Raw genomic sequence first — 8,335 nt, 5'->3', positions numbered from 1 at the left:
CCCAGAGATGGGGTATTACATGAGGGATGGGCTTTCACAAAACAGCGATTCGAGAGCAGCCTTGAAGTGATGAGTGTCGGAGTGGTGCGTGATGTCGGCAGACAGACCGTTCCAGTCCCTGGCGGCTTTCACAAAAAATGATCGTAGATGAGAGGTAGTCTGCGCCGGGGGAGGATGCGCGGCTTTGCTCTGGTTAATGCGGCTGGACTGACGATGAGCTGGTAGTATAGCTGAAATGCGGAGTGGTGAATGATAGAATTTGTGAAAAAGACACAGTCTAGAAATAAGACGTCGCGATTCTAGATTAGTAAGACCGGCACGGGATTTTAGTTCAGACACCCTTGCATGATAAGAATATTCAGAGTAGATAAACCGGGCTGCACGGTTTTGAATTGACTCCAGTGTATTAGCAGAGTCCTTCCATGTATGGAAGGACTCTGGTATTAGATAGGTTATGTTGATGAGGATCCCAGACAGAGCATGCATATTCTAACTTAAGGCGGACATATGTAACATAAGCTAACAATTTTACTGATGGGGGAGCAAGTCTTAGGTTCCGGCGGAGAAAACCGAGGGTTCGATTCGCGGCATCGGCTAAGTTAATGACATGATGCGACCCATCTAGGGTAGTTGAAAAGATTATGCCGAGGTATTTATACGAGTCTACGGATGAGATTTCGGCACTGTATATGGTGTATTTCCCTGATTGGTGATGCTGTCTGCGATGAAAAGAAACTAGCGAGGTTTTTTTTAGTATTTAAAGACATCAACCATTTGTTACACCATAATTCAATGCGTTTTAGGTCATCTTGAAGCAAATGCTTGTCTGAAGTGTTAGTTATGCGTCGATAAACTACACAATCGTCTGCGAACAATCGAATGTTAGAAGAGATCTCAGTAGGAAGATCATTAATGTAAATTAGAAAGAGTAGTGGTCCGAGAACTGTGCCTTGTGGTACGCCCGAAAGGACAGAAGATCTTTTAGATGGCTGTGTGTTAGCAAATACAAATTGTTGTCGGTTAGTGAGGAAGCTACGTGTCCAGTCTAGTACAAATGGATTAATCTTGAGACGGGAAAGTTTTAGGAATAGCCGTTGGTGTGGAACTTTGTCAAATGCCTTTTCAAAGTCTAAGAAAATAGCATCTACAGGTACATTCAAGTCGACGTTAGAGCATAGATCATGAAAAAATAAAGCTAGTTGGGTGTCACATGAAAGACCTTTACGGAAGCCATGTTGAGCTGGGTGAAAGAGGTTATTGGATACTAAAAGGTTTACGATCGGACAGTAAATACCATGCTCCATTAGTTTGCAACAAACACTGGTGAGTGAAATGGGGCGATAACTAGAGCACAACGATGGAGGACCTTTTTTAGGGACTGGAACAATCTTGCCTACTCTCCAGTCTTCCGGCACCACTCCTGATGACAATGATTGCTGAAAAATAGCACATAACATCGCGCTCACATTTGTTTTGGTGTTTTTCAGCATTTTAACATTTATTTCATCGACGCCAGACGATAATGTAAGTTTTAATGAATCAATCAGTTTCTCAATGTCGTAAGGACAAAGGTAATATCAGGCATGACTGCATGATCCGAAAGAGGGAAGCGAGGTGATATGTTAACAGGTTCAGTTGTGCAGACGGAAGAAAAGGTACGGTTTCTGGACATTTCATAAATGTCCAGGAAGACAAACTTGACATGTCGAAACCAGTTACAATAGAACATGGCCTTTATACTGCGAAAATGTATTCTAGCAATACATTCAATGTGAAGGCCTCCCGATGCGGTGTTGATGCGTCAAAATAACTTAGAATAATAAATGAGGCGCTCTATCGGCGAGATTTGACAGAATCAAGTAGAACCGGGAGGAGACAAACTACGAATTGCGTAAATTTTAGCTATTCTCGAATTTTTTTTTTGCGAGTGCTACAGGTGTTTCTATTCTTTTTCGCTGATTTTCTCAGAACCCACTTTTTCACGTTTCTTTCATGCACCAACAAGCATAACTATATTGACACGGATGCTTTATCTGAATCCGATTACGGTATTTCACCGGCTAAAAAATGTTAAGCGTTATCGCTCGGTGCAGGATGCGCCTGCACGTATCGAAAATATCGCGAATGTTATCGATTGTTCTGTCGGTTGTAGACGAACCTTGCTTATCTGATTGCATACGCGACACGAATTGTGCAGTATAGTTTCTGGAAGGCGCGCGGGCACCAGCGAATAGGCTGTAACTTTCGACGACTGACGCATGCAAACCGACGCGCTTGACTTGCGACGACTGCCGGCATTGCTCGCCGCTATCGTTGCGACTGAGTCTGCACTATTTATTTACCCTCACTGCTACGTGACAATATTTCCAACACAGATTTTTTCACGATACCTTGCACGCCTAATTCTTACATAGTTGGCTGTGCAATGAGCTACCAAAAAATGTAATGGCGCAACAGTTTTTGACATGATATGGCATCGTCGTGTAGGTGTTTGCAAAGCCATCTTGTAAACAGACCGGGGGGGACGCGCGAGCGCGAGAACTGACGTCGATATTTCGTGCACTATTGTTACTTCGAAGGTAAAGAGAAACTGTTGCGGCATTATTCAAACGTGGTCTTTCATATCTGAAAGAGCGCACAGACCACCAACTTATTGTTTCAAGCTCAGTTTACAACCGGCTGTTTTAGGCCGGACTTTGAGGGATAAGGGCAAAGTAGTCCAGCAACAGTGCGCCGAGGAAGCGAGCTTCGGCGCGCGTCGGAGCTTGCGGCCAGTGGTTGCGTTCGCTTGTCGGCGCGTGCCGACGCGTGCCAGTGGTGGGGCCTTTCCCGGCCCTTCGGCGCCGTCTTCCCTTGCCTGATATTGAATGTCTCTGCGCTCGCGCTAACAGTTGCCACCCAAGCGAAGCGTTACATTAGCTATGGCGGACATTAATGTACATGCAGAACACTTTCTGTGAACATTTTTTTTTTAACCTCTGGGGGTATTTGGTTGAATAATCCGATCGCATCATCGCGGATCCTGTCATCGTATTTTTCGTGATTTCTATTTTTTTACTCAAACAAAGCATATTGCTACTAATAATTTCATGTATTAATTCTGCTAGTGTTTTAGTGTTCTACATCGTATAAATTACTTGATTGTGCTTGTTTCGTATTTATATGTATGCCCTCCCTGCAACGATTTCTTGTGAGATCGGCAGTACTCCTAAAAAAATTAATAAAGGCTACGGGACTTCCCTTTGCCTGCTTGAGCGCATTCAATCGCGCTCTTTCCGCTGCGGGAAAGGAAATACTTTTCCACCCTTGGCCTGCCTAACAACGAGGATTCGGCGGAAGAGCCATTCGCACAATGAATGCCGCGGGAACACGTCAAACTGTATAAACTACAGCAATGTGGTAAGTGCAAGTTTCGCAGGGCTGGAGAAAGTGACCTGGCTTCAAATCACTTCTGACTAGCAGCAGACAGCCAACATAAGGCCACAAAAGGGGGAAAAAAGTGGAGAAATGCAGATAGTCGGTAGAAATGCACTAAAATCACTTCCTGCGGTCAGGTTAACACCGCTCTGTCATTGTTTATCAACCATTGTGCAATATAAAATAGATAAAGACCCATGTGCAAACAGCACAACTTATTATTTAATGTCTCAACTCACGTAACTATCGAAGCTGCTCTACGCCTCCCGAGCAAGTGCCGAAACTGGGAGGGGCGAGTGTCACGTGACGAGAGGAAGCCTGCCAGGCGTTCTGGATGAGGAGACATGTCTCCATACATACATACATACTACGTGGCGCTTCGGGATCCTTCGGGATCTTTCTGCAATGGGCATTCGCAGCAACCTGCTGAGAATAATTGAAAGCTATCTCTCTGACAGGACATTTCGTGTTAGAGTGGGCAACGTACAGTCTAGAGCATTTTTACAGGAGACAGGTGTACCGCAGGGTGGAGTACTGAGCTGTACGTTATTTATTGTTAAAATGAACTCCCTCCACACCGTATTGCCTCGCACACTCTTCTACTCCGTCTATGTGGACGATGTACAGATAGGGTTCCGGTCATGCAATGCTAGAATTTGGGAGAGGCAGACAGACAGACAAAGAACTTTATTAATGGTCCTGAGGAACCGGCGTTAGGGTACCCCCCTTTTCAGGGAGTCCCCGTAGCCGTCGCGGGCCGCACCCACGTCGGGGTCGGAAGATCGTGGTCCTCCGCCCTGTCGCAGGCCCTCTGGACAGCCCGTAGTTGCTCTGAGAGGTCGCCGCTCTTAAGGGCTGCCTCCCAGTCGGTTAGAGTGGTTAGCGATGAGCTGCGTAACGCAGGGCATTGCCAGAGCATATGGGACAAGGAGCAGTACGCCTCCCCACAGTCTGGACAGTGGGGTTCTACGTTAGGCGCGAAGTGACTGAATCTGCCCCTGGAGGGAAATGACCCCGTCTGAAGCATGCGAAACGCCGACGATTGTGGTCTATTAAGTTTAGGGTGTGGTAGCGGAAAGGCCCGCCGAGCAAGTTGATAATGTGTCAAGACTTCGTGGAAGGTGAGAAGCGAATCCCTATACAGCCCTAAGTCGCCGCCCGTGAGTCCACCTGAACCGCCGCGGTGTGTAAGACCTCGCGCACAGTCATGGGCCAACTCATTGGCGTTAACAAGCTCAGAGTGTACATTGATTCCCATATGGGCCGGGAACCATTTGATGCTATGAAAACCAGCAGCCCCCTCACTGCCGAGGATGGCCGCTGCCTCCTTTGAGATCGAGCCGGAGGCGAAAGCTCGGGCTGCCGATCTGGAGTCTGTAAAGATATTGGAACGTAAAGGGTCCTTCAGTGCTATAGCTATAGCAACTTGCTCGGCTACTGTTGAAGAAACCTTCCGCACGGATGCTGAATTAATGAGAGTGCCATTACAGTCAACCGAAACTACGGCATAGTGATCAGAGCACTCGTACTGGGCGGCATCAACGAAACATGCCAGATTCGGAGTGGCAGCAGCCGCTTTTAACAGGGAACGAGCCCTGGCTACCCGGCGCCCTACATTGTATTGAGGGTGGACGTTACGTGGCATGGGATCTACCTTGAACGTATCTCGGACCATGGGTGATAGGGTCACGTTGCGCTCCGTGATTTCCTGGTGACCGCATCCAACGGATTCGAGGATGCGTCTCCCCGCTCGCGATGATGATAGTCGAATTATTTGAGCCACTCGTTGGGCCTCGATCACCTCTGATAGGGTGTTGTGCATGCCTAGTTGCATGAGACGCGCGGTGCTGGTAGTGAGTGGTAAACCCAGCACGCGCTTGATGCTTTTGCGCATGAGGGCGTCGATTTTGGCCTCATCCCCTTTAGACCAGCGCAACGCGGAGGCTACATAGTTAACGTGGCTCATCAGAAACGCGTGGTAGAGTCTGAGTAGATTGCTCTCGCTTAAACCCCCTCTGCGGTTCGAGACCCTGAGGATAAGCCGAAGCATATTCTCCGTCTTCGAAGTAATGCGGGCTATAGTCTGTGAGTTGCCCCCGCGAGATTCCAGCAAGAGTCCGAGGACCCTGATGGTATCCACTCTGTGAATTTGTTGTCCGTCCTTCGTATAGAGGGCTATGGGAATTTGATCTAAGGGTGTGGAGCACCTAACCCCCCGTCGGGTGGGCCTATACAATAGAAGTTCGGACTTGGTTGGTGACAGACTCAGGCCCGTGTCTAGTAGGAAGTGTTCTGTGATGACGAGCGCCTCTTGGAGCGCACTCTCAACTGCAGCGTCAGACCCTCCCAAGCACCACACGGTAATATCATCCGCGTAAAGGGCGTGACCCGTTCCTCTTACTGTGGCCAGTCTGTCCGAGAGGCCCTTCATAGCGATGTTAAACAGTAGGGGAGAGATGACCGCCCCTTGCGGGGTGCCTCTCGCTCCCAATGTAAATTCCTTCGATTTGATTTGCCCTATTTTGACAGTGGCCTTGCGATCCCTGAGGAAGGAGCTAACGTACGCATGGAATCGTGGCCCCAGGCCCAGATCTGAGATGGCGTCTAGTACGAACCGGTGCGAGATGTTATCAAAAGCCTTGGACAAGTCTAGAGCAAGGATGCCCCGAGTGTCTCTAGTGTCGACATCAATGATTTGCCTCTTTATAAGTAACATGACGTCCTGTGTGGAGAGTGCCGGCCGAAAGCCGACCATGTTGTGAGGGAATAACTCATTATTTTCTATATGCCTAGATATACGGTTGTGAATGACATGTTCGGCCACCTTACCCACGCAGGACGTGAGCGAGATGGGCCGCATGTTCTCCGGCCCAAGAGGTTTGCCTGGTTTCGGGATGAGCACCACTGAGGCTGTCTTCCAGGAGTCGGGGACTAGGCCCGTTTCCCAAATTTTATTGACCTCCCCGGTGAGCAGCGCAACTGATTGTTCGTCCAAGTTTCGGAGGAGCTTATTGGAGATGCCATCCGGGCCCGGCGCAGAGCGACCGTTGAGCGTTTGCAGCACCTCCCAGATTTCGGATTCCGTGAAGGGGGCGTCGAGCTCCCCCACCGCTCCCCCCCGATAACAAGGATAATCCCCGTCACCGGAGTGGCCCAGCGGAAGATACTTTTCGGCCAACTCCTGCAAGAGGACGTGTTCAAATACGCCCGCCGCCTTTTGATTATGAACTATGCGATCGATGGCTAGTCTCTGATTGCTTTTGGTTTGCGAGTCGTCGAGTAAGTGTTTGAGCAGGTTCCATTTGCCCCCCGTTCTCATCTGCCCATCAACCGAGGAGCACACTTCATTCCATTGTTGTTTGGACAGTTCGATGGAATGAGTTTCAATTGTACGATTGAGCTCCGCAATTTTCTTACGAAGCCGGCGGTGGAGTCTGTGCGTTCTCCAGCGGTGCAGGATGGAGTTTTTGGCTTCTAGGAGGTGTGCAAGGCGCGCGTCCATACGATCTACCTTTAGGTCGGTCTTAACCACCTTGGTCGCAGCTTGTACGTCCTTCTGTAGTCTTGTGAACAGACTATCGAGATTATCGTAGTCGGTCTGGTCCGCCTTCCGTATTTTCCGGAAGGCATCCCAATCCGTCACTTTAAATTCCCTGGTAGGGGCTGTGCTAATCGTTAGGGTAATCTCCACAATGAAGTGGTCGCTGCCCAGGTTCTCTTGCAAATTTTGCCATCCTGCTCCGGGGGCGTTCTTGACGAACGCCAGGTCCGGAGTGGTGTCTCGGACTACCGACGTGCCGGTTCGCGTCGGGTATTGAGCATCCGTAATCAATTCCAGTGAGCAGTCAGCAACTGCCTGGACAAGGAGATTGCCCTTGGTGGATTGGCGGGGGTATCCCCAGGCATTGTGGGGGGCATTGAAGTCACCCGCTATCACTATGGGGGCTCCCTTGCTCAGGGCCACCGCCTTTGTCATGATCGTGGCGAATGACTGCCGTTGATCCGACGGCGAGCTGTATATGTTTAAAAGAAAGACACTGCTCTTAAGCCAATTGTTAGGGATAATTTCGACCATAATGATTTCCGCCCTAGTTCTGCCAATTTGTAATTTGTGTACTTGAAAGGAGCACTTCCGTGCGACCAAGGTTGCTAAACCCCGCTTTCCTTCCTCCCGTATCGATACAACCCGGTATCCCGGGAAGGTGGGCGCGTCATCGAGAGTTTCTTGTAAAAGAATTACGTGCGGTTTGACCGCCTGTGCCGAAACGAATTGCTGCAGCGGAGCTTTGCGCCGTTGGAAACTGGCACAGTTCCACTGCCACACAACCAACTTATTGGGATTGACCGCCATGGTGATTGCCTTGGATTGGCCATTCCACCGTCTTGTTGACGGGGACGGCGCTTGCGGGTAAAGGTGCCCGACGGGGCTCCCTCGAAGGCTGTCTAGCCGTAGCTAACGCGGCCTGTGCACTTTCCAGGGACGCCATCCTTTTAAGGAGGACAGTCACGCTTTCAGCGAGCTGCTGAATAGCCCGCTGCATGCTTTCTAAGTCCTTGTTATTGGACTCGGTCTCCATAGAGTCAGCGTCCCCCTCTGGGGGCGCGGCCCTACGTTTACCCGAGCGCGCCTGTGGCTCCCCTGAGGGGGGCACCGGTTGCTTCTCGACTTGCGAGGGGTACGACTTACGGAAAGACTCAAAGTCGGCCCTCATCTGCTGCATTTCTGCTTTGAGCCGAGCGTTCTCTTGCATGAGTTGAGCGACTCTGGGATCAACCTTATGCTCCGGCAATGCTACCTGCGTTACCTTTGAAGCCGGCGTCGTCTGCTTCGACTTGACACGATCGGCCCAGGTTGGCGTTTCCTGGATCCGAACCCGGGAGTTAGAGCGCCCTCGGGAACGAGAGCGCCCTCTGGAGA

The sequence above is a fragment of the Dermacentor albipictus genome, chromosome 8, assembly GCF_038994185.2.
Source record: "Dermacentor albipictus isolate Rhodes 1998 colony chromosome 8, USDA_Dalb.pri_finalv2, whole genome shotgun sequence".
Lineage (NCBI taxonomy): Eukaryota > Metazoa > Arthropoda > Arachnida > Ixodida > Ixodidae > Dermacentor > Dermacentor albipictus.
This window is presented reverse-complemented; position numbering follows the sequence as displayed.